Genomic DNA, 25,867 nt, shown 5'->3' with positions numbered 1-25,867 from the left:
ATTCTATGAGATAGAAAAGCAAGTCAAGTCTAACGTAAATAACATCTAAAGTACATGTATATCAACTTCAAAGAAAAGAGGGGACATACAATGCTGAGAGCCACTGACAACTCAAGAACACATCCTCTGTAAGAACTGGTCACACGTCACTTGGTACTCTCAGCACACTTCACAAAGTTTTCCATTACGTTCTCCCAAGTAACCTAGCTACACAGATGGCAATAAATAACACTGCAAAGGAAATTCAGTGTCAACTTGGGGGGTTTAAAAACTATTTGAAAATAAAAGGACAAAGTTTAATTTATTAGGAATTAGCAACTACTTTTATCTGAATTCCAGTTGTTGAAAATTAAGAACCAAAAAGTATCCACCTCTTCTCTCTCTCTCTCTTTCTCTCTCTCTCTCTCCTTTTGGCAAGAGTAAAGAGTAGGAGGGGCTTAACATTATCATAAAATAGAATATTTAAATTTTATTGGAGTTCAAAAAGGCTATATCATGTTGTACAGTATAGAAATGCAGCTGTTGGGTGTTGATGATACATAACATATATTAACACACATAGTGTAGCAGGACTGCATCTCCAATTTCAAGAGCATTTTCTCCATATATTAACACAATTCCTATTATTAGAATCCTAATAATGGGTTCTAATATTAGGATTCCATATTCATATTAGATGAGCTTCATATTAAATGAGTTTAATTCAATAACCATTTGAAAATTGATACTGAAAGAAATTGACTTGGGAGTCAAAGGGCTTCCATTCTAGTCTCTACTCTGGTTCTCACTCTGTGGTCTTGGACAAGAAGTCTAAATTTCCTTTGCCTCCATCTTCTCACTTTAAAACATGGTGACCAAAAATGTTAATACAGACCTTCCCACCGCTAATTTCTTTTTTTTTTTACAAAGAACGAAATTTATTATGAGGGATTGGCTTATTTAATTATGAAGGCTGAGAAGTCCCATGGTCTGCCATCTGTAAGCTGGAGGCCCAGGAAAGCTGATGGTACAGTTTCTGTCCAAAAATGAAGGCCCAAGAACTGGGGAGCTGATGATGTTAAGTCCCAGTCAGAGTCCAAAGGCCAGAGAACTAAAAGCATCAGTGTCCGAGAGCAGGAGAAAATGCCAGTCAAACAAAGATTAAATTTATCCTTCTTTCATCTTTTTTTTTTTATATATACAGCAGATTCTTATTAGTCATCAGTTTTATACACATCAGTGTATACATGTCAATCCCAATCGGCCAATTCAGCACACCACCATCCCCACCCACCTCGCGGCTTTCCTCCCTTCGTGTCCATAAGTTTGTTTTCTACATCTGTGTCTCAAATTCTGCCCTGCAAACTGGTTCATCTGTACCGTTTTTCTAGGTTCCACATACATGCGTTAATATATGATATTTGTATTTCTCTTTCTGACTTACTTCACTCTGTGTGACAGTCAGTAGATCCATCCACGTCTCAATAAGTGACTCAGTTTCGTTCCTTTTTATGGCTGAGTAATATTCCATTGTGTATATGTACCACATCTTCTTTATCCATTCGTCTGTCAATGGGCATTTAGGTTGCTTCCATGACCTGGCTATTGTAAATACTGCTGCAGTGAACATTGGGATGCATGTGTCTTTTTGAATTATGGTTCTCTCTGGGTATATGCCCAGTAGTGGGATTCCTGGCTCATATGGTAATTCCATTTTTAGTTTTTTAAGGAACCTCCATACTGTTCTCCATAGTGGCTGTATCCATTTACATTCCCACCAACAGTGCAAGAGGGTTCCCTTTTCTCCACACCCTCTCCAGCCTTTGTTGTTTGTAGATTTTCTGATGATGGCCATTCTAACTGGTGTGAGGTGATACCTCATTGTAGTTTTGATTTGCATTTCTCTAATAATTAGTGATGTTGAGCAGTTTTTCATATGCTTCTTGGCCATCTGTATGTCTTCTTTGGAGAAATGTCTATTTAGGTCTTCTGCCCATTTTTGGATTGGGTTGTTTGTTTCTTTAATATTGAGCTGCATGAGCTGTTTATATATTTTGGAGATTAATCCTTTGTCCGTTGATTCATTTGCAATATTTTCTCCCATTCTGAGGGTTCTCTTTTCATCTTGTTTATGGTTTCCTTTGCTGTGCGAAAGCTTTGAAGTTTCATTAAGTCCCATTTGTTTATTTTTGGTTTTATTTCCATTACTCTAGAAGGTGGATCAAAAAAGATCTTGCTGTGATTTATGTCAAAGAGTGTTCTTCCTATGTTTTCCTCTAAGAGTTTTATAGTGTCCGGTCTTACATTTAGGTCTCTAATCCATTTTGAGTTTATTTTTGTGTATGGTGTTAGGGAGTGTTATAATTTCATTCTTTTACATGTAGCTGCCCAGTTTTCCCAGCACCACTTATTGAAGAGACTGTCTTTTCTCCATTGTATATCCTTGCCTCCTTTGTCATAGATTAGTTGACCATATGTGTGTGGGTTTATCTCTGGGCTTTCTATCCTGTTCCATTGATCTGTATTTCTGTTTTTGTGCCAGTACCATATTGTCTTGATTATTGTAGCTTTGTAGTATAGTCTGAAGTCAGGGAGTCTGATTCCTCCAGCTCTGTTTTATTCCCTCAAGACTGCTTTAGCTATTCAGGATCTTTTGTGTCTCCATACAAATTTTAAGATTTTTTGTTCTAATTCTGTAAAAAATGCCAGATTGCATTGAATCTGTAGATTGCTTTGGGTAGTATAGTCATTTTCACAATATTGATTCTTCCAATCCAAGAACATGGTATATCTCTCCATCTGTTTGTATCATGTTTAATTTCTTTCATCAGTGTCTTATAGTTTTCTGCATACAGGTCTTTTGTCTCCTTTGGTAGGTTTATTCGTAGATCTTTTATTCTTTTTGTTGCAGTGGTAAATGGGAGTGTTTCCTTAATTCCTCTTTCAGATTTTTCATCATTAGTGTATAGGAATGCAAGAGATTTCTGTGCATTAATTTTGTATCCTGCAACTTTACCAAATTCATTGATTAGCTCTAGTAATTTTCTGGTGGCATTTTTAGGACTCTCTATGTATAGTATCATGTCATGTGCAAACAGTGACAGTATTACTTTTTCTTTTCCAATTTGTATTCCTTTTATTCCTTTTTCTTCTCTGATTGCCATGCCTAGGACTTCCAAAACTATGTTGAATGATAGTGGTGAGAGTGGACATCCTTGTCTTGTTCCTGATCTTTTCCTGAAATGCTTTCAGTTTTTCACCATTGAGAATGATGTTGGCTGTGGGTTTGTCATATATGGCCTTTATTATGTTGATGCCCAGTTTCTGGAGGGTTTTTATCATAAATGGGTGTTGGAGTTTGTCAGAAGCTTTTTCTGCATCTATTGAGATGATAACATGGTTTTTCTTCTTGGTGTATGATCCTTTTAATGTGTTGTTGGATTCTGTTTGGTAGTATTTTGTTGAGGATTTTTGCATCTATATTCATCAGTGATATTGGTTTGTAATTTTCTTTTTTTGTAGTATCTTTGTTTGGTTTTGGTATCAGGGTGATGGTGGCCTCATAGAATGAGTTTGGGAGTGTTCCTTCCTCTGCATTTTTTGAAAGAGTTTGAGAAGGATGGGTGTTAGCTCTTCTCTCAATGTTTGATAGAATTCACCTGTGAAGCCATCTGGTCCTGGACTTTTGTTTGTTGGAAGATTTTTTTTTTTTTTTTGCGGTATGCAGGCCTCTCACTGTTGTGGCCTCTCCCGTTACAGAGCACAGGCTCCGGATGCACAGGCTCTGTGGCCATGGCTCATGGGCCCAGCCGCTCCGCAGCATGTGGGATCTTCCCAGACCAGGGCACGAACCCGTGTTCCCTGCATCGGCAGGCGGACTCTCAACCACTGCACCACCAGGGAAGCCCAGTTGGAAGATTTTTAATCACAGTTTCAATTTCATTACTTGTGATTGGTCTGTTCATATTTTCTATTTCTTCCTGGTTCAGTCTTGGAAGGTTATACCTTTCTAAGAATTTGTCCATTTCTTCCAGGTTGTTCATTTTTTAATTTTATTTATTTATTATTATTATATTTTGCGGTACGCGGGCCTCTCACTGTTGTGGCCTCTGCCGTTGCGGATCACAGGCTTTGGATGCGCAGGCTCAGCGGCCATGGCTCACGGATCCAGCCGCTCCGCGGCATGTGGGATCTTCCTAGACCGGGGCACGAACCCATGTCCCCTGCATCAGCAGGCAGACTCTCAACCACTGCGCCACCAGGGAAGCCCCAGCTTGTCCATTTTATTGGCATAGAGTTGCTTGTAGTAGTCTCTTAGTATGCTTTGTATTTCTGCGGTGTCTGTTGTAACTTCTTTTTCTTTCTAATTTTATTGATTTGCGTCCTCTCTCTCTTTTTCTTGATGAATCTGGCTAATGCTTTATCAATTTTGTTTATCTTCTCAAAGAACCACCTTTTAGTTTTATTGATCTTTGCTATTGTTTTCTCTGTTTCTATTTCATTTATTTGTGCTCTGATCTTTATGATTTCTTTCCTTCTGCTAACTTTGGGTGTTGTTCGTTCTTCTTTCTCTAGTTCCTTTAAGTGTAACGTTAGATTGTTGGAGATTTTTCTTGTTTCTTGAGGTAGGCTTATATAGCTATAAACTTCCCTCTTAGAACTGCTTTTGCTGCATCCCATAGGTTTAGGATCGTCGTGTTTTCATTGTCATTTGTTTGTAGTTTTTTTTGATTTCTTCAGTAATCTCTTGGTTATTTAGTAACGTATTGTTTAGCCTCCATGTGTTTGTGTTTTTTACGTTTTTTCCCCTGTAATTCATTTCTAATCTCATAGAGCTGTGGTCAGAAAAGATGCCCGATATGATTTCAGTTTTCTTAAATTTACTGAGGCTTGATTTGTGACCTAAGATGTGATTTATCCTGGAGAATGTTCCGTGTGCACTTGAGAAGAAAGTGTAATCTGCTGGTTTTGGATGGAATGTCCTATAAATATCAATTAAATCTATCTGGTCTATTGTGTCATTTAAAGCTTCTGTTTCCTTATTTATTTTCATTTTGGATGATCTGTCCATTGGTGTAAGTGAGGTGTTAAACTCTCCCACTATTATTGTGTTACTGTTGATTTCCTCTTTTATAGCTGTTAGCAGTTGCCTTATGTATTGAGGTGCTTCTATGTTGGGTGCATATATATTTATAATTGTTATATCTTCTTCTTGGATTCATCCCTTGATCATTATGTAATGTCCTTCCTTGTCTCTTGTAACATTCTTTATTTTAAAGTCTATTTTATCTGATATGAGTACTGCTACTCCAGCTTTCTTTTGACTTCCATTTGCATGGAATATCTTTTTCCATCCCCTCACTTTCAGTCTGTATGTGTCCTTAGGTCTGAAGTGGGTTTCTTGTAGACAGCATATATATGGGTCTTGTTTTTGTATCCATTCAGCAAGCTTGTGTCTTTCGGTTGGAGCATTTAATCCATTCACGTTTAAGGTAATTATCGATATGTATATTCCTGTGACCATTTTCTTAATTGTTTTGGGTTTGTTTTTGTAGGTCCTTTTCTTCTCTTGCGTTTCACACTTAGAGAAGTTCCTTTAGCATTTGTTTTAGAGCTGGTTTGGTGGTGCTGAATTCTCTTAGCTTTTGCTCATCTGTAAAGCTTTTGATTTCTCCATCGAATCTGAATGAGATCCTTGCTGGGTACAGTAATCTTGGTTGTAGGTTCTTCCCTTTCATCACTTTAAGTATATCATGCCACTCCCTTCTGGCTTGTAGAGTTTCTGCTGAGAAATCAGCTGTTAACCTTATGGGAGTTCCCTTATATATTATTTGTCATTTTTCTCTTGCTGCTTTCAGTAATTTTTCTTTGTCTTTAGTTTTTGCCAATTTGATTACTATGTGTCTTGGCGTGTTTCTCCTTGGGTTTATCCTGTAAGGGACTCGCTGCGCTTCCTGATCTTGGGTGGCTATTTCCTTTCCCATGTTAGGGAAGTTTTCAACTGTAATCTCTTCAAATATTTTCTTGGGTCCTTTCCCTCTCTCTGCTTCTTCTGAGACCCCTATAATGCGAGTGTTGTTGTGTTTAATGTTGTCCCAGAGGTCTCTTAGGCTGTCTTCATTTCTTTTCATTCTTTTTTCTTTATTCTGTTCCGCAGCAGTGAATTCCACCATTCTGTCTTCCAGGTCACTTATCCGTTCTTCTGCCTCAGTTATTCTGCTATTGATTCCTTCTAGTGTATTTTTCATTTCAGTTGTTGTATTGTTCATCTCTGTTTGTTTGTTCTTTAATTCTTCTAGGTCTTTGTTAAACATTTCTTGCATCTTCTCGATCTTTGTCTCCATTCTTTTTCCAAGGTCCTGGATCATCTTCACAATCATTATTCTGAATTCTTTTTCTGGAAGGTTGCCTATCTCCACTTCATTTAGATTTTTTTCTGGGGTTTTATGTTGTTCCTTCATCTGGTACATAGGCCTCTGCCTTTTCATCTTGACTATCTTTCTGTGAATGTGGTTTTTGTTCCACAGGCTGCAGGATTGTAGTTCTTCCTGCTTCTGCTGTCTGCCCTCTGGTGGATGAGGCTATCTAAGAGGCTTGTGCAAGGTTCCTGATGGGAGGGACTGGTGGTAGGTAGAGGTGACTGTTGCTCTGGTGGGCAGAGGTCAGTAAAACTTTATTCCACTTGACTGTTGATGGGTGGGGCTGGGTTGCCTCCCTGTTGGTTGTTTGGCCTGAGGCAACTCAACACTACCTGTGCTCTTTGGTGAGGCTGACAGACTCTGGGAGGGCTGACGCCAAGGAGTACTTCCCAGAACTTCTGCTGCCAGTGTCCTTGTCCCCACTGTGAGCACAGCCACCCCCCGCCTCTGAAGGAGACCCTCCAACACTAGCAGGTGGGTCTGGTTCAGTCTCCCCTGGGGTCACTGCTCCTTTCCCTGGGTCCCAATGGGCACACTACTTTGTGTGTGTCCTCCAAGGGTGGAGTCTCTCTTTCCTCCAGTCCTGTGGAAGTCCTGCAGTCAAATCCCACTAGGCTTCAAAGTCTGATTCTCTAGGAATTCCTCCTCCCATTGCTGGACCCCGAGGTTTGGAAGCCTTACATGGGGCTCAGAACCTTCACTCCAGTGGGTGGACTTCTGTGGTATAAGTGTTCTCCAGTCTGTGAGTCACCCACCTAGCAGTTATGGGATTTGATTTTACTGTGATTGCACCCCTCCTACCATCTCATTGTGGCTTCTCCTTTGTCTTTGGATGTGGGGTATCTTTTTTGTTGAGTTCCAGTGTCTTCCTCTAGATTATTGTCCAGCAACTAGTTGTGATTCTGGTGTTTTCACAAGAGGGAGTGAGAGCACGTCCTTCTACTCCGCCATCTTGGTTCCTCTCTGCTGATTTCTTTAACGTTTACATCTGCTCATGGAGTGAAATTATCATGTGGGAGCAACTGCTAGGAACTCTAACTCTTTCCTTCAGTTGATCTGACACCTAGAAAAAGATTAAACTAACTGTTGAACTGACCCAAAGAACTTACAGGGAAAGTACAAAGAGCTTGATTTGGAACCCTTTTGCTCAAATTTTAAAATAATAGCAATAATTATAATGTGGATTAGCATTTATTAATTTGGCTGCTACTCTAAATGCTAATGCTTTACATACACTATTCCATTGATTCTGACAATGTACGTATGAGGGAAATAATATTATCTTTTTAATTATATAAACGCACATATGTAATATAGAATAATATTATTAGTTGAAAAAACTAAGGCTTAGAAGATTAAATGGCTTTCATTGGCCCACACAGCTCTTTCAAATCTAAGTCCACCTGACTTTGGAGCATTCACTGACAGTGATTATATCATAGGATGTAGGGCCTTACTTTTCAAAAAATGTAGAGAAATATGAAAATGTGAACTGTACCCTAGCAAATGTAAGTAAAAAGTTAACTTCAAACTAACAATTCATTGTGCATAGATGTTCATCAGTCACTACTTTCCGTTTAATATTAAAGGTATTTTTACAGTAATAGGAAAGGAAAGTAAAATGATATTTTTTGTGTTTCAAGTAGATAAAAGGGGGCAATGATTGAATCCATTTGGATTCCATTCTGCTGCAGCCAAGCCGGTACAGAAATGAGGCTGTAATATAAATGAATCTACCCTTGTCCTAGAGGGAAACATATATAGTCTTTAAAGTTATTCAATTTATATTGCTACTCAGTTGTTAAAATGTTGGTGAATGTAGCATGCATATAAATATGACACCAGTGACAGCTATAAAGATAAAACTTTTACCTTGTAACTTCTCAATTTAAGCACACAAGACTAAATTTGGGGAATAAATCATGATAACGGGTAGCCACTACATTTATATGAAAATGAATGAATGTCTTATATTATCAGCTTATTAACCTATAATGAGTAGATACTTTATCATCACTTTGTAGATTTTTTGAAATACCTTGGCACAGTTGTCTTATAGATAACGCACACTCATCTAGTTGCTAAGAAATTAATTTTATTACCTAAGAAATTGATTTTCTCAGCACTCAATAGTAGATTGGACTGAAAGAATGCGTGACTGATCCAACACATTAGCCAGCTATGTGACAAACCCAGGGGGAGTATGCTCAGTTATATTCTTCCTTTCTCTGGAGGAGATAAGAAGGGATAAAGATCATACATAGGCAGGGAGGGAGATTAAAGGCAATAAGAGCTCTCAGGGCACAGTGATGAGGCACCTCCAGGAGCAAGTTCCCAGGATTCTTCCATCTAATAGATGTTATGGGAATGCTTCCTATATAGGGCGGGAGGGGAGGGACCCACAGGCAGCCCCTTGTATGGTATCTTGTGGGCAGCCATTTCTGCAATGTGAAATGAGGGTCAGCACAAGATCCTTTGGCCCCATGTTTGCCACTGTGACATACCCTGTTGCTTGATGGTCCCATTATTTTTTTGCCTAGAGATGAAGGTTTTGATATCAGGAAGCTCTAAAGTGCAAACACAGAGCTTTGGAAATAAAAAGATTGTTCAAAGAATGACCCCAGGACATCCTCTGGGTTGCATGGCAACAAGCTAGATGAGACAGTGAGTCTCCTTCCCTCTAGCTGGAGAGGCTGCTCCCCAACTTCACTTTCAAAGAACAGGACCCAAGATCTCCAAGTGTGGGGCAGCTGGTACTGCTCAGCATCCTCTAAAATCTAGTACCCCAGCATGACTGGCACCTGAGCCTAACGTTTCCTGTGCAAGAACTCTCATATTCACCCTGGTAAAAGGAAGAACAACATAGAGGGTGGTCCCGCTCCTGGAGCGTAGCCCCCAGTACACCCAGCCTACCTCTCTGCAAGGGGCTAAGAGAGTAAGGGACACCTGCTTCTGCTGCCTCTTCTGTCCACACATTCCAGTCAGGTTTTCCTCTTTCCACTCAGAGCCAAATTGATGCCCCCCATACCCACCTCAATCAAATTTATAGGGCTTTATGGCACATATTCTGTGTATCTCTTCCTACCCATATTTTCCCTCATATCCTTTAATCCTATAATCTTTACATCAATTTTGGAATGCAATAGGGTAAAAATTAACAAAACACAAAAGTTTCATTCTCATAGATATACAAGAAGAGTCTCTCATCACGTTTCTGGGGAAAGGAAAAGCCTCCACCTCAACCTCCCAAGTACTTCTAGCCGCATTAGAGCCTGGTGGATGCAGGGAGGGAAGGGCTGCTGTGCTGGGTGCCAGGAGAATCAGAACAGCACATTCCAGAGAAGAGCCTTGTACCTCTGGAACAACACACGAGCAGGAGCCACGCTGCATTCCCATGCACAACAGTCTCTGGCACATAGTAGGTGCCCAATAAAAATTTGATGAATAACTTGAATGCCTTACATAGGAAGAGCCTACTCCGTGAAATGCAAAGGAACACAGTGCAGAAGGAATCCTGGCTTCCCCTGGACCCTTTCTCATCTCCACTTACGCTCACAAGTTCCCCTGGAGATGCTGCAACCTAGTTACCTGAAACAACAACAGGCCTGGCTTCCCAGGGAATGACTGACTAAATGAGCAAGTTGTGAGATTGTAAACTGTTAACCAAAAGGTTGATCCATAACCCCTTCAGTCATCTGCAGATCCATGAGGGTGATTAATTGGAACCAACCGACCACCTCTGAATTGTTTTTTCACGTCAAATTTGGAGGTAGCCCCACCTCCTGCCATTGAAAACCATAGCCAGAAGGCCTTTTTCAGAAGGCATCCTGTCTGTGTTACCCTGAGATGCTGAAGGAAGGCTGAGAAAATGAGCCCCGACTCTTTGCCAGCTGACTTCAAACATATTCAATCTCAGCTCACTGGGGTCTGCAGGATTTAGCAGCTGAAGTGCAGTCAGAGGTCACTGCAAATCAGCAATCTCTGCACAGAGACCTTCCAGGCTGGCTGCTCCTGGCATCCATCCACATCCATCCAAACGGATATGCAGACAATGTGAATGACATCTCCCGCTGCCCTTTAAAATGCTTTGGTTACCAGAGCTCTCAACATCCCCATCTTAAGCCACCTCAGGTACACACAAGTGCGTCAGCAGTTCCAATTAGGGCATCAGAAAAGAAATGAGTAAGACTTCTCCCAGATGGCTCTAGTGTGAGAAGTGAACGGCATGGATCTCACTAACAGATTTTCTCCCATCTTGGGATGAGGAGCCAGACAGGCACAAAGTGCCCATTAAAGGGCGAGCTGGCCTTACAACTCCCTGCCTTCTCATCAAGACAACTTGGCCACACATCGCTCTGGAGCCACTTTACTTGCTGAGCTCCCAGCCTTTATTTTATCACCACCAGCAAACAAGGCCTGTGGCGAGCCAGAGAAATTATCCGCAGGCTGTGATCCGAATTCTGCTGTTTACCCCTGAGTCCTCCACTTTGCAAAGATTTTCTGGGAGGTGATGCCCAGAGAAGATTTGAGCAACCATGCCAATTAGCACTGACCTTCAGCCTCGGGAATGAAGAGGAGTAATGCTATGGGTGAAGGGAAAAATCGCTTATCGGAAGGGAAAACACATCTTGCAGCACAAAAGTTGCCATTAGTACTCATATAAATAGAAACTTTACACCTTGGTATGAAAGAGTAGAGAGAAGAGGTCCCCAGATGGTGAGTCTATCCCTATCCCTAATTTATTTACCAGGGTCATGCCTCCCCAACCCTTTTAGAGGAAGGAGGGACAAAAAGGAAATATAATAAATATTGGCAAGAGTATTAGCTAGCCATTCTGAATAACAAACCTTCTAAAATGTTGTAGTTTAACCAACAACCGTTAATGATCTCTGCCAAGCCTAAGGGTTGGGTAAGTGATTCTGCCGGTGGTCAGGGCTAGGCACATCTCAGCTGGACTTGGTCATGCTTCTGCCGTCAACTGCTGGGCTGGCTGGGGCTGGGGGGGGTGGGGTGCTGTTCTAGAATGGCCTCAGAGGGGATGACTTGGCAATCTCCCACTTGGTTTCTCTTCTTGCAGCCCAGGCTTGTCCTCACGACAGAGGCAAGGTTCCAGCAGGGAACTGAGGGCTAGGCTTGGAACCTGCATGCCAGCACATCCAATGATTTCTAATGGCCAAAGAGACGCACGTGGCCAAGGCATATCAAGGGGTGGGGAATTACATCCAGCCTCTTCATGCCACAGCTCACATGGCAAAGGGCATGACTACAGAGACGGGGGAGAATTGGTGCCGTCAGGGTAACTCATTTGCCATGATGGGAGAAGGCAATGAAAGAAAGAATTCGGGGAAAAGGAGAAATAGCTCCAAGGTGTTTAAAAGAATGGGATTGCATCTAACTCCCGCTGCCCTTCTTTCTCCTCTCCCCATGCCGTCTCTTCAGCCATCTCCTCAAGCATTGGAAGGTTTAATGCATATTTGCCTAGGAAAAATTTGACCAGGTCTTATGACCTGGGTTATCATCCAGCTCCTCTCTGAGAAATGCTGTTGGCTTCCCCCAGGCACAGGGCACATATCTCAGCAGGCAACATTGAAGCCAAACAAGAGTCAGAAAGTCCCCTGGGGCAAGAGGGATCTCTGACCTGCGGAGGATACTCAGGCCACTTTTAGGGAGGAGTGGGAGGGCGAGGGGGAGAATCTTAGCATCACCTCGTGAGATCTGACCCCTGCCTACCTGTTCTGCATCGTCATTTGACATTTCCTGTCATAGGCACCTGCCACCTGGCAGGCTGCATTACCTTCAGTTCCTGAAATATGCTGTGAAAACAGCTCCACATCTGCACACACACTCTTGTCTAGAACAGCTCTACCCACCCAGATGTCTCTACTTCACCCTCCAAGTTTCAGTGTGAAGGTCATACCTGGAAGTGCTTCTCCTCTGTGTTTCCAGAACTTACCTCAACCAGAGCACTCATCACTCTATTGTAATTGCCGACTCTTCTGTATTCCTTATGATTTTGTTAGTTCCTTTAGAGCTGACAAAAAAAGTTTTTAGTCCTCAGATTCCCAAGGTGAGCCAAGCCTTTAGTCTCCATATTCCCAGGGCTTTAATTCAGAGCCCACAGCATAGAAGTGCTTAATAAACACAGCCTCACTTTTTCCTCAGGAAACAATATAACCTCTATTTATGGAGCAAATGCAGGTTTGTTAAAGACTTGACTTACTTTCCCTATGCCTCTGCAGCAGAGCTGACTTGTCTCATTCCAGCTTTGTAGTTGACTTGGGCAAATTTTAACTAATTTGCCTAAAATCAACTTGCTCCTAAGTGACAAAGCAAGAGCTGAAATCTCCGTCTTCTAAATCTTAGCCCAGTGTTCTTTCTTTTTAGCCCCAGGTTTAAAATGTATTTACTTAACTTTTAACGTCCTTACTTCACTCCAAAAGAGAATTTATTCAACAGACATTTAAGCACCAGCCATATATTGGGCACAGTTCTTCAAGCTAAGAATATGGTCATACATAGGACAGAGTAGTGGGGGTTAGACAATAAACAGTATTTAATTTAATTATTTACAATGAGATACTTAGCATTTACTATGTGCCAGGGACTATTTTGTATGTTTTTCATTTACAGATGAAGAGATTGAAGCACAGAGAAGTGAAATCACTTGTCCAAGGTCACACAACTGGTAAGTGGAAAAGCTGGAATATGAACGCAGTCTGCTTCCTGAGTCTGTGCTCATAACCACTCCTCCAGTCTGCCTGATATAAAATTTTCTATAATGTTAGGTCATGATAAAGATTCTAAAATAAGAAAAGCAGGGTAGGAGGCAAAACGAATAGGGGATGCTGCTTTAGACATGGTGAACAGAAGCAGCCTATCTGAAGAGGTGGCACTGGAGCAGAGGCCTGAATGAAGGGAGGGGTGAGCCTTGTTGGGGAAGAGCATGGCAGGAAGAGGGAACAGCAAGTGCAGAAGCTCTGAGATAGAACAGTGCTTGGTGAGTGTAAGGAACAGCAGCGGCCATTGTGAACAAGGGGAAAGGTGATGGAGGATGCGTTAGAGGGGTGACCAGGGGCAACGTGAGAGAGGGGTTGGTTTTTGCCATACTAAAGAGTTTGGATTTATTTTAGTATGACTTATGGAAGCTTACATAATTACAAATGATATAAAGAATAAAAGAAAATCAGTTAAGTGAGAAAAAGATTGGGGATTGGGATAAAGGTAGAAAAAATTAAGCAAGGGTAAGGTTAGATATAAAATTTAGACCTTAAATTTTGCTAGTGTATGTAGATCATACACTTTGCTACCAGCATCAGTCTGCAAATTTGAGCTTGAGGTTCCTTGTGGCCATTGCAAGAGGGAAATATGGGCCAGCCCATGCTTCTTAGTATCAAAAGATAAAAAGAAAGATGTTGTTTAGAGGCACTCCTATTCCTAGTACTGAGACCTTAGGGAATTCACTAGCTGACAGAGAAAGTGAGTTGGAATCCTGAATTGATCAAAAGAAAAATTAAGGCATTTTGTAACTAAAAAGAGGTATTTTATAACTACACTGAGATGTACAGAGTTTGAATGGTTTACCCATGGTGGAAACATCAAAACTGAATATTAAAATCTTCCTGTGTTTCTTTATATACAGAAGTTTCAGTCCACACAATTTACAAAGACCACATTTTGAGGCTCAGATCATGTCCACGATAGTAAAGTGGTTGATCTAGGAAATGGTTGATTCATTGGCTTAGGCCGATGCAGAGGTTGGGGTGGCAGGCCAGTGATGGTTGAGAAAAAGAAATGGACCACATTGTAGCACTGTAGAGGCCAGGCAAGGACACGGTGTTTCTCATTTCTAGCATATGAGGAGAGAGAGGAATCTGCTCTTTTATTGTATTCTCTTGACAATCACTACTGAAAGCCAGCTTTTTTTCTGCTTAGTAGAAAATGGAGAGAACAGGCAGATTGGTTGACAAGGCCATGAGGGGGACGTTTCTCCACTAACGCGTGGGCTCGTTAATACTCATAACAGCTCCTATGCTTTGGGCGTTTACTCCGTTCAGACAGGCTTGATTTCTTTCCATGCATTCCTAAGTAAAGCTCTTTACCTTCTGGAGGCAGGCACTTGATAGGACTTAATGGGATGAGGCGCCTCACAAGCCTTGGGTGGTGTGCCTTTATTAAGTCCCAAAGTTTTGACGACATGACAGAGAACATTTGAAAACCATGCAGATTGTTCAGGCTATTCATGAACTGCATTACAGATTGTAACACCAGAGCCCTAATGGTCTCTAGTGACTAAAGAAAAGCCAGGGCTAAAGATGGAGAACCTGGGATCATGCACAGAGGCTACTGTTGATGACTGCTCCAAGGAGGAGAGGAAGAGAAAGGAACCCAGGGCCATGAATAAACCCACACTCTTGATGCGGTCCTCTTCAGGGCCCTTCTGATTCTTTGCATTGCCTCAGTCTTTGGTTCCCCTTCATACATTCATTCTCTTGTCAGAGAGGAGAGGAACTGAGAAAACCCCTTTGGGTTTGTTGTTAAAAAGTCATGGAGCCTTTCTTAAGGGCAATCTCAGTAGCAGGAGAGGCGGGAACCAGACGCAGAAAAAGCCGGTGGCGAGGAGGTGGAGGTGGGGAGGACTCACCCAGAAAGTGGCAGAGATGGGAAGGAGAGAAATCACATGGCGGGTTAAAGATGCAGTGGGGTCAAGAGCTATGCTCTTTCCAAGATAGAGGAGATCTGCTGTGCATGGACAGAAGGAAGAGTTCCAGAGGATAAATGAAGGACCAAGGCTGGAGTCAAGAAGGAATGAGCAGGAATTAGCCTTAGTTTATCCTCGGAAGAGAAACAAGACACTTCTGAGACAGGTTCAATAGAAGAGGACACAAGAGCTGTTATTTTGAGGAGAAAGGAACTCTTGTCCATGCAGCCTCATTCTTCTCAGGAAAAATAGGAAAGAGAGAGAGAGAGAGAGAGAGAGAGAGAGAGAGAGAGAGAGAGAGAGGGAGGGAGAGAGAGAGAGAGAGAGAGAGAGAGAGAGAGAGAGAGAGAGAGAGAGTGTGTGTGTGTGTGTGTGTGTGTGTGTGTGTGTGTGTGTGTGTGTGTGTGTCGGCGGGAGGTGTTCACCTACCAAGAATGAGGGAGGGCAGATAAGACTAGGGACTAGGGCTGGGGGAAAAATGGAAAAATGCTGAGATGGCTTCTGTCACATTGCCCAGAGCTCTTAGGAAAGGGCTGGATGAGAAGCAGTTTCTCAGTACAAATGTCTAGAGGTATCTTGGGTACTGTTGAGAAATAAAGAATAAAACTCAACCCTGGCTGGGTATGGAAACAAACAGATTTTCTCTGCTCAGGACTCAGGTGTGAGGGGAGTGAGGGGGAAGAAAAGGCCTTAGCAGATTTGGGAAAGATCTCAACAAATACTAGCTCCAGTCAAAAGCAACAACAAGGAAAGTAAGTTTCTAAACCTTCTAGCTGTATTCAAGTATATAATGCATTTTCCTCCAAATAATTGATTTACTCTTCCATAAATATATCATTTCTCACTCTATTCCTTCTTTCCATTCTCCTGCATTTATTAAGCACAATTGGACCGTGAACTGCACCAGAGACTATTTCTAATAATATTCCTGCATATGTAAGGCACTTTCTTTCATATTCACTCTCTCATTTCATCCTCTTGAAACCCCTAACAGGACAGTAGGAAGGGCAGTTGTGTCCATCTCATTCTAGATGAGGAAAGAGACTAAGGACAGTCTCAGGAAAGTGACTTCTAGCCCTCCAGTTCCCTACATGCTCCCCTAGCCCTGAGTTTCCGCTTCACAGCTCTATCACGTCATAATTATTTATTTATGTAATTATTTACTTGAAGTCTGTCTTCCCTGCTGGGTTGTAGCTCCATGAGGGCAGACTCTAGGGGTCTTGTTCACTATCATTTTCCTAATGGATCCTGTTATCACTGAATCTTCATGTCTAGACTCGTAGTAGATAATCAGTAAATTTGCTGTTGGAGGGTCCCCCTAATCTTTCTTGAACAAATCCTTTTCTTTAAAGATATTTTACAGCTAAAAGACCCTTATAAAGCTAGATGAATTGAGATTCTTGAGCTTTTACATTTTCCCCAATATTTTACAGTGGTGTCGCTTAAACTTAATTTAACAGCATATCTGACATGTAGCAGATGGTCAATAATTTTTGCTGTGTTTCAAGAGTGATTATATCTGTGAAAGAGCCAGAACCTGAGCCTCGTGCCCTGACTCAAGTTTGCATTTGTCCTCTGCTTCCGCAGTATAACTAGAACAGTCCTGGAACATATCAGACAACCAATAGATAGCTATTTAATGAATCGATGAACTAGTATCACTTGATACAGAATTAATGTCTGTGCAATTAATTGTTTGCTGGTTCATTGTATTTGAGTATCTACCAGTGACACCTATGATTTTTAAACTCCATTGTTACATAGCCAAGAATGATTTTGTTTGTAGTAGAAAAATAGGAAATGGACATAGGCAATAATAAAATGGAACCAGAGAGCTGAAAAGTGCTTCTCCCACCAGGGACATCATTAACCCGAGGGAGAGGACTTCAGTTATCTTTGTTTATATCTTTGATGTTAGAGAAATAAGATAATGAATGTCTTTTTAAAAGTTATATAGCAAGCAATGGATTATTGCTCAGCTGAAAACAATCACTAGACTAAACTTTTAAGACTTGCCACACTTTCCCCAGTTGGCCTAACTTTGCCCCTACTAACTCCCTGGCCTCAGTTTCGCCATCTGCAGAATGGGATGCTAGTGTCTGCATTACCTGTCTCTCTGAGTCAAATAAGATGGATGTTTAGTAAAAGCCATGTTTTACCAAGCTTGGTGGCAACTCAAAGGATGACTTGTTAACTGAAAATTTCCTTATGGCAGAGAATCATAGAAAAGGATAAATATATATATACCATAGACATTTTATCTAAGTGTATATATCTAAAACATAGACCTGTATCTTCAATGACCAAGCTTTTCTCTAGGACATAGGTCTCTTCTTCCAGTATGGATTTGCCGATAGGATGTTCCCATGGTGTTTATGGCTTGGATCCATTTCTTATAAAGAAGTTAAAACTTAAAGACCCTTGTAAAATGATATAAATTGAGAGTCCTGAATTTTTAAAACATTTTTCACCAATATTTTACAGTGGTCTCACTCAAACTTAACCTGACAGATAGCACTTATTTTGGCAACTCATTTTATGTAATCTTTCCAAATCATTCAACTCTATTTTTGTGGAAACAACTCTCTGCCTCTTCACATTCATAGCTCATCAGTTTTAAATTAATCAAGTTAAATTAGTATAAATACTAATATAAATTAAGTACAACTGCTAAAATTAAATTGAGAAATACCTGTAACTTGGTATACCACACAACAGATAGGAATAGAGACTCATGGCATTTTAGAACAGTAGCTTTCAAACTATTTCAGTGCACATCCAGAGTAGGAAAGACATTTGCTGTTGCAGCCCCATAGCCATGCACACACACACGCATACACACACACTCATACAAATGCAAAACACACATGCTCCTCAAACAAAAATTTCAGAAAACACATCTAACCTTGCCCTTATCATGTGTCACATACTTTGGTGTTTTTTCTTCTCTTTTACCTATTGACTTGAGAAAAATTTCTGGATACAACCTTCTAAATTGTTTTCATGATGCACTCATGGATCTCAACATGGAGTTTGCAAAGACCCTGTCCTACAGGGTCAGTTTTTTTTTTTTTTTTTTTTGCGGTACGCGGGCCTCTCACTGTTGTGGCGTCTCCCGTTGTGGAGCACAGGCTCTGGACGCGCAGGCTCAGCGGCCATGGCTCATGGGCCCAGCCGCTCCACGGCATGTGGGATCCTCCCGGACCGGGGCACAAACCCATGTCCCCTGCATCGCATCGGCAGGCAGACTCTCAACCACTGCTCCACCAGGGAAGCCCAGGGTCAGTTTTAATCAAGAGATTTGAGTATGATATGGTCCTCAGCCAGTACCTTATATGGAGGAGATGGAGAGAGTTAGTGGGATTGGCAAGCAGGTAGAGTGGAGGTTGGCTAAGAGACTTTCTAGTGTGTATGGAAATGTGTTGTAAATGTGTAAGGAGCTCTGCCAGTGTGAGCCTTGGTCTTCCTCTAGAACAAGGCTCCCTGGTAATTGTTCTTAAACCCTGTGCTAGGTCCCCCAGTTGTCCTGATAACTGGGTATGAGATGGATTTTCTGTGCCCCGCTCCGGGTAGTGGAAATCAATCCAAGTAGAAGTGGTATGCTCTCAGCCAGTCCATAGAGAGACCAAGGATGGTGCTGGAGACAGTGCTGCCAGCTTTCTACCTGCCGTGCACATCACGCTCCTTCCCTTGAACACGGCAGTTCACAATTGTATGTCACATGCTGAGACGACCGTCAGCTGGACCAGGGCGACTCATGGACCACTCACCTTTAAACTTTTAACTCAGTCATCAACCCTGATGGAATGATCATTCGGCTGTTTGAATAGGAAAGCATGGAAGACTCCTCTGGGGTCTGGGGTATAACCTGAAGACAAATAGAAATATTAGAAAGGAGAAGAGATAAGGAAATGATCCCAGGCTGTAATTGCCCATCCAAACCAGACATGAGCTGTCCAAATTCCAGAGAGTCGGAAGAGCTTTGAAGGATCTTTATCAACTTTGGGTTGCTATACGGACATAAATACTTTGTATTCCTGATTTCATTCTTTGGGGATCTGAAAAAGTATATCCTGGAAAAGTTCACTCTCATCTCAATAAGGCTTTCAACACGTGGCGAAACACGGAGCCCGTCATCAGCCGAGGCGCCGTGCCCCTTAATAACCAGATGAGGTGGGCTGGAAACGCCATTCTACTCTCTGGCCAGCCAAGGCCTTGCTTTCACATTCCTGTGACTTCTAAAGAGTTGGGGGATAATTATTTTGGATTTGAGGGCTTCTGCAGCTAATTGTTCAGTTACATGCATCCGTACATGTGACCATGTTGACCCAGATGTAGAATTGAGCCCTTCCTTAATCTCCACAAAGATCTGCTTTTGTGTTAGCGGGCACATCAAAAGCTGTGAGGAGGCAGAAATAGGGTTTCATTGCAGCAGGTGAACTGAATTTATTAGGCAGCCTATTTCTTATTTTACTCTCTTTCCTCAACCCTTGTCTTCTACCCACCCCCAGGCATTTTTTAAGGACATCTTTATCCCCTATACTGCCTGTGGCCTCACATTACCTTCCAAGCCTCTTAGTGCCTTTCCACACTCAGGAAACCTACATATATTTCTCTCCCTCTGTTAATCAGAGCAGTTCTAATCTCCCTGACCCTTATCGCCAAGCTCAGCTCTGGTCCCCACCTTCAACAAATCCAAATCACACCCAGCATTCAGTGGTGGAAGAAAAAGAGGATAACTGCAATAAAAATACTTCATTTGAGAAAAGAAAAAAAAACCCCAACATACAGTGGCCACTGTTTAAAACTGGTGATATCTCATGCTGGACAAGAGTGGCCATGCTGGACTGGCTGCCCTGGCAGTGGAGTGGGCTCTAGAACAGTCAACCTGGCTGCCTCCAGTTCTGCTCTCTGGAAGGTTCTCTCCTGTACACTGTCCACCATGGCATCATGTGAGAGGATTTTAGGGAGGAGGTCCCTTCCAGAGGCCGTAATCATTCCTGTAGTTGCCCACTTCCTGTTAGTTTGGATTTGGGGCCTGCTCATCTTAGGGGTTGAGCAATTACAGGCATTTTAATGCCAAGCTGGGGTTTCTCTGGCAATTCCAGTTGCTTCAAACTATCTGCACATTATTTTGGCTAATAATAATCATAATACCTTAACATTTATACATATATTGAGGGTTTTCTATGTTTAAGCAGTATTCTAAGCTCTTTATATACACTGTCTTAACTGAATCTTTGAAAGAACCACATGAAGTAAGTACTACTATTGCCCCTCTTTTGTAGGGAAGGAAATAGAGGCAGGGAGAACTTAAATAACTTGCCCAGAGTCACACAGCTAGTGACATTGGGATGGAATTCAGCTAAACCGACTGCAGAGCCCAAGCTTTTTAACACCTCTGTCATGTTGCTTAACAAAAGCTTGAGTTATGGTGACTTGAACACAGACCCAGATCTCAAAGCTTCTGTCCCTTAGCTGTGTGCCTCTGTGGTCTCATTTTGGCCTCTGCCTCTGAGGATTGCTGAACAATAGCCTAGGTGGGGAGGCACACCCCTCATTCCCAGAGGTTGGTCCAGTACATGACTCAGCACACTGAAATTTGACAGTCACCCCTTTTGTCAGCTGGGAGCCCGCAACTAATCAGGGATCAGGATTTTCCCAGATCTTACTCTTATCTCCCCCTGAGTTTCCAGCAGTTTTTTTCCCCCTGCCTCTGCTGGCACTAACTGTGACTTGGGGAAGAGGATTTGACTTTTCCAAGCCTTCAAGCTCATGAATAGCTGACTTGCAGTCATCTAGCACTGCTGACCACGGGCTAACAAGGCCTCACCTAAGAAAGTTGTTTTTCCCCTGTCATGTCATGCTTTTAGATGGGTCAGCCTGTAGGAAAGATTTTGTCTTTCTTGTCAGGCCATACTGAAGCCTGCAAGATATAATCCTAACACTTCCTACCAAGTCTGTGATCTGTGATAGAAATATGGTTTAAATCCCAAAACACAGTAGGCACACTGGCCAGGAAAGACTGAATTACACTATATTAACCAATGCTTCCAAAATCTCAGTGGCTGACAACTACTAAGGTTTGTTTCTTATTCATGCTTCATGCCCCTTTCTGGTCACCAGGGGGCGCCCCACTTATCCAAACTGAGAAATTCAGCAATTCAGCCAGTATCTTGAACCCAGCATTGTGGGTTGCCACGATGAGAGCAAGGAGTGCTTCAGGAAAATCTTGTACCAACAGTTAAGTGCTCAATGTTGCTCAAAATGTATTGGTCAGAACAGGCAGGTCACATGACCCCACTCAATCACAGGAACCATAAAATTAAATTCTAACATACGTCTGGAGGGCAGAGAGCTGCAACTGTTGGGTGAGATACTAATGCCTGCAACAGTAAGCTTTGTCACCACATTACAGGTGTTACCAGCTTTCTAGCCAGGAGAAAAGGAATCCTCGGCATTCCACCCCCCATCCTGACTTAACCAATTTCATATGTTATGTTCATCCCTTGCAACTCCCCACCTCCAGGTGTTAATATCTGCAGTATTCAGGATTATTCTGGTTGCAAGTGACAGAAAACCACTTTAAATTGGCTTTTGAAAATATGGAATTTTTTGTTTGCATAATTAAGAAATCCAGAGCTGCATTGAGCTTTGGGAATAGCTGTAGCCAGTAACCCAAATGATATCTTTAGTAGAGTGGCTTTCTCCACTTAATTTTTTGACTTTACTCTTCTCTTTGTTGGTTTCATTCTCAAGAAAGATCCTTTATAGGGTGGCAAAAATGGGCATGCATACCCCTAGGCTTATATTCTAGCTGTCTTGGTGGAATGTACTGATTTTCCAGTAGCATTAGCAGAAGTCACTGATCCAGCTTAGAACACATACATATCACCTGTCACTGTAGCCAAGGAAATATGGTGCCCTGATTGGAAGTTCTGAGTCCAAGTCATGTGTCCAACCCCAAGCCTAGAGGGAGGTGGGCTCCACCAGGACTTTATGGGCCAGAAACAGGGGAGGGACAGTTCCTGAGGAAAAGGAAATGATCTGGTCTAGAAGAAAAGAAAATGCATGACAGATGGGCAAAAGCAATAGATATTCACTTCAATTACATGTCATTTGTGTCTCCATTTTCTGGTTGAGGATATTGAGACTTTTTAAGATTAAGTAACAAGTCCCAGATCTTGCAGTGTAGACCTGAAATTCAAACTCAAGTCTGATTGCAAATGACATTTGATTATTTGCTGTGCTCAGTTGCCTGCTATACATGCCTTTTACTAATCTAATAATCTGGAAAGTATGACAAAAATATAGCATGAGCTTTTTTGAATGTTTAAATTAGAAAATGAGATCTACAGTACTTCTCAGTATTTAGAAAATGTTGATGAAAAAGATGACTATAATATAATATGAAACCCCAAGCTATCTAAATCTTTCTACAAATAGAAAAAAAGAAAACATGAATTTTTTTAAGTTCATGATCTCCTTTAGAAAAATTAAATGGTGAAAATGAGTTAATTGATAAATACAGATTCCTTTTTAGAAAGGACACAGATTTAATATAAAGTAATTGCCTCTTTATGACTGATTTATCTTAAGCCTGACTGCATTCAAATTATATTTTGCCCTTATTCAGACCTTATCTAGGAAAATAAATGAACCTTTCATTCTGGAAGGAGATAGAATGGAGAATGCCCCATGAGGAGACAAAGAAGAAATAGTCTGAGTTCTTAAAAGATGAATTGAGATCCTTTTTTTTCTCCTCCTGGTTGGTGAGGAAGACATACATATCCCACTGCAGTAAATCCTGAGTCACTTATAACACAGTCCTTTCTAATGTAGATCTATTTGGAATGCCTTCCTCCAACTCCCCAGAGTCCACCACCGCTGTCTTGTCCGTCTGAGCCTCCCCTGGGAGTCTGATGTGCAGTCATCTGCTCCAGGGCCCATGGAGAGACCATTTTGGTTGCTGTCTGTTAAGACAGGGTGCAGCTTGCTTGGCTCCTAAAACTCCATTTTCATGCTGTGCATTTTCCTTTGAAGTAAAATATGTGACATTCTAGACCTTGGGCCCTTCTCTCCAGGAAAAGGGAAAGCAAACACTGAGACCATCGCTAACATCCTTCAAGGTCAAATAGCTCCAACTGAGGCCAAGAGGGTGGGGGCCAGGGGAAGCAGAATGTCTCGGTTATTTTACCACTTTGCCTAAACAGTCCAAAGTTACTGGATAGTTGCCGATGAACCCCTTTGTATGTGTAGACCTAGAAAAATTTACATTTTCAATTGAATGGACTTAATTGTCTCATAAAATTGCATTGTACAAAATAGGGGCTAGATATGCAGCATTATCAAATTTGGGGAGCACATGGGTAAAATCTCTTTCCTTCCATTTGTGATAGCCTGAGTATTTCACAAACAGGAAATTTAGGGACAGGTCTCAGAGAGGCAATAGATGGCATACCTTAGGCTGGGTAAGTAGTTGTGGTAACCAACATGGCCTTCGTTGGTGGCCTTGACCAGAGCTATTTCTCCAGAGTAGTGGGAGTGAAATCCTGGTTGCAGTGGATTCAAAAGAGAATGAGAGGAGCAGAAATGGACACTTGAGTGTAGAGACTACTCTTTCAAGGAGTTTTGCTGTAACTGAGAGCAGAGAAATCTGATAATAGCTAGAGGGTGATCTGAGATCAAGAGCGTGTTCTTTGCTTTGTTGAACAGTGGAAAGATAATGGTACAGTTGCATGCTGATGGGAGCAATTAGGTATAGAGAGAAGAGCTTGAGTAAAAAGAGGAGATTGCTGGAGTTGTGTCCTTGAGTAGGAGAGAAGGAATAAGACCTAGTGCATGAGTGGAGGAATTGACCGTGGACAGTTCACTCATCCTAACCAGAGGGCACATGATACTCACAGTATTGGTGCAGAGAGATGGGAGGATATGGTGATAGGAGCCTGTGAAAATTCTCTTCAGATTGCTTCAATTTATTAGTGAAATAGAAAATAAGCTATTTATCTGAGATGAGGATGAGGGAAGGGGCATTGGAATTTGAGGAGGGAGGAAAATATGAAAGATATGAAATAGTCATCTAGTTGAATGGCAGAATGAAAGACTTAGATGAACAACCCAAAGCAGCCTATTTCTGGAGTTTTAGGTGGTAAAGTTAAACATGACCCCACACAGACTCAAGCTGTCAGTACGAGCTTTGAATTCTGATTGGAATTGTCATGTGGTAATGAAATAATGCCTGACGCACAGTGGGGGAAGGTCTACAGGTGGTGGATTTAACCTCACAGTCTTTCATTAGTCTATAAAACAAAAGTATTCTGAATTAAGTAAGGTAAAGACAGTCTCCCTAGACAAGGATAGACCTGAAATAGAACGCTTTGGAAGATGCATTAAGAACCATTTCAGGCTTGAAGAAAAATCATTGCAAGCGAAGAAGCCAAAAGATAATGCAGCTTCCAAAGGAGGAAACATAATCTAAATCAGAATGTTGTTTAAATGCTGGGGGAAGAAAGCCCATCAAGAATATTTTTACAGTATAATAATTTTGGAAATGCAGAACACATTAATATTTAAAGCAACATTTATAAATAAACTTTTAAATAGTGTTTTTGACCTGACTTGCTCACTCCCCTAGGATGGCATTCAGATTGTCTGCACGCCCTGAATTTGCACACAGAATGTCGTATGTATATGAGTGTGTGCCTGTTTCTGGAAGTGAGCACAAAACTGTCACCGAATTCTCAAAATAGACTCTGATTCCAAAAGAATAATGACTTCCTTAAAAAAAAGAATGATCTACATCAGAAACTTATTATAGAGGCAGAATATTTTACATCAAAAAATTTCTGAAATGAAGATTTAGAAACAGCTTGGAGTAGTAGGAAACACAATGGACCGGGATTCAAGATTTTGGATTCTAGTTCTAGATTTGCTTCTTTGCTTCTAATAAGCTGTCTGATAATGGACAAATCTCCTCACTCATCAGGGCATCAGCTTCCTCCCCTGTGAAATAAAGGAACTGGAATGCATGATTACTAAAATCTCTTCTGGTTCTAACATGGTAAGATTCCATGAACATGTACCACACTGCATCATTTTTTGTTAATAAAAATGAGGGGCTTCCCTGGTGATGCAGTGGTTGAGAGTCCGCTTGCTGATGCAGGGGACATGGGTTCGTGCCCCGTTCCGGGAGGATCCCACATGCTGTGGAGCGTCTGGGCCCGTGAGCCATGGCTGCTGAGCCAGCGCGTCCGGGGCCTGTGCTCCGCAACGGGAGAGGCCACAACAGTGAGAGACCCGTGTACCAAAAAAAAAAAAAAAATGAGAAGGACTATCTTTATCTAAAGTAAAGACTGTGGAAGGGCCTCATGGCCCCCTGGGTCTTCCTTTTCTTCTCGCATTAAGTCACAATGACAGACCACCCCCTAAGTAAAGAGAAATAACAAGTTGATATCTAGAGGATGCCTTGGCTGAGATGGTAGCACTAAGTGACACTTGACACATTACCCTCTCAGGTGCTTACCAAGGACAGATTTCTAAATATTTACATCTGACATAACAAAATGACAGAGGGGGGTTATTTGTAATTCGAAGACTGAAGAACATGAAGAGACTGTGAGTAAGAGTATTTTCACACGAGAAACATTTGAGTTCCTACTAATCTTTTTTTTTTCTTTTCTTTTTTTTTTTTTTTTTGCGGTACACGGGCCTCTCACTGTTGTGGCCTCTCCCGTTGCGGAGCACAGGCTCCGGACACACAGGCTCAGCGGCC

General features: G+C 41.7%; 1 long non-coding RNA gene across 1 annotated transcript in view; it reads left to right on the top strand.

Moving 5' to 3' along the window:
* The first annotated feature begins 13,059 nt into the window (after positions 1-13,059).
* Positions 13,060-25,867, top strand: part of LOC309827336 — a 95,220-nt gene continuing 82,412 nt past the window's right edge. Inside the window, exon 1 of the long non-coding RNA XR_014297210.1 lies at positions 13,060-13,083. This is a non-coding gene — a long non-coding RNA (uncharacterized lncRNA). The remainder of the gene's footprint in view (positions 13,084-25,867) is intronic.

Source organism: Grampus griseus (genome assembly GCF_964374135.1).
Source record: "Grampus griseus genome assembly, chromosome: 9".
Taxonomy (NCBI): domain Eukaryota; kingdom Metazoa; phylum Chordata; class Mammalia; order Artiodactyla; family Delphinidae; genus Grampus; species Grampus griseus.
This window is presented reverse-complemented; position numbering and strand designations above follow the sequence as displayed.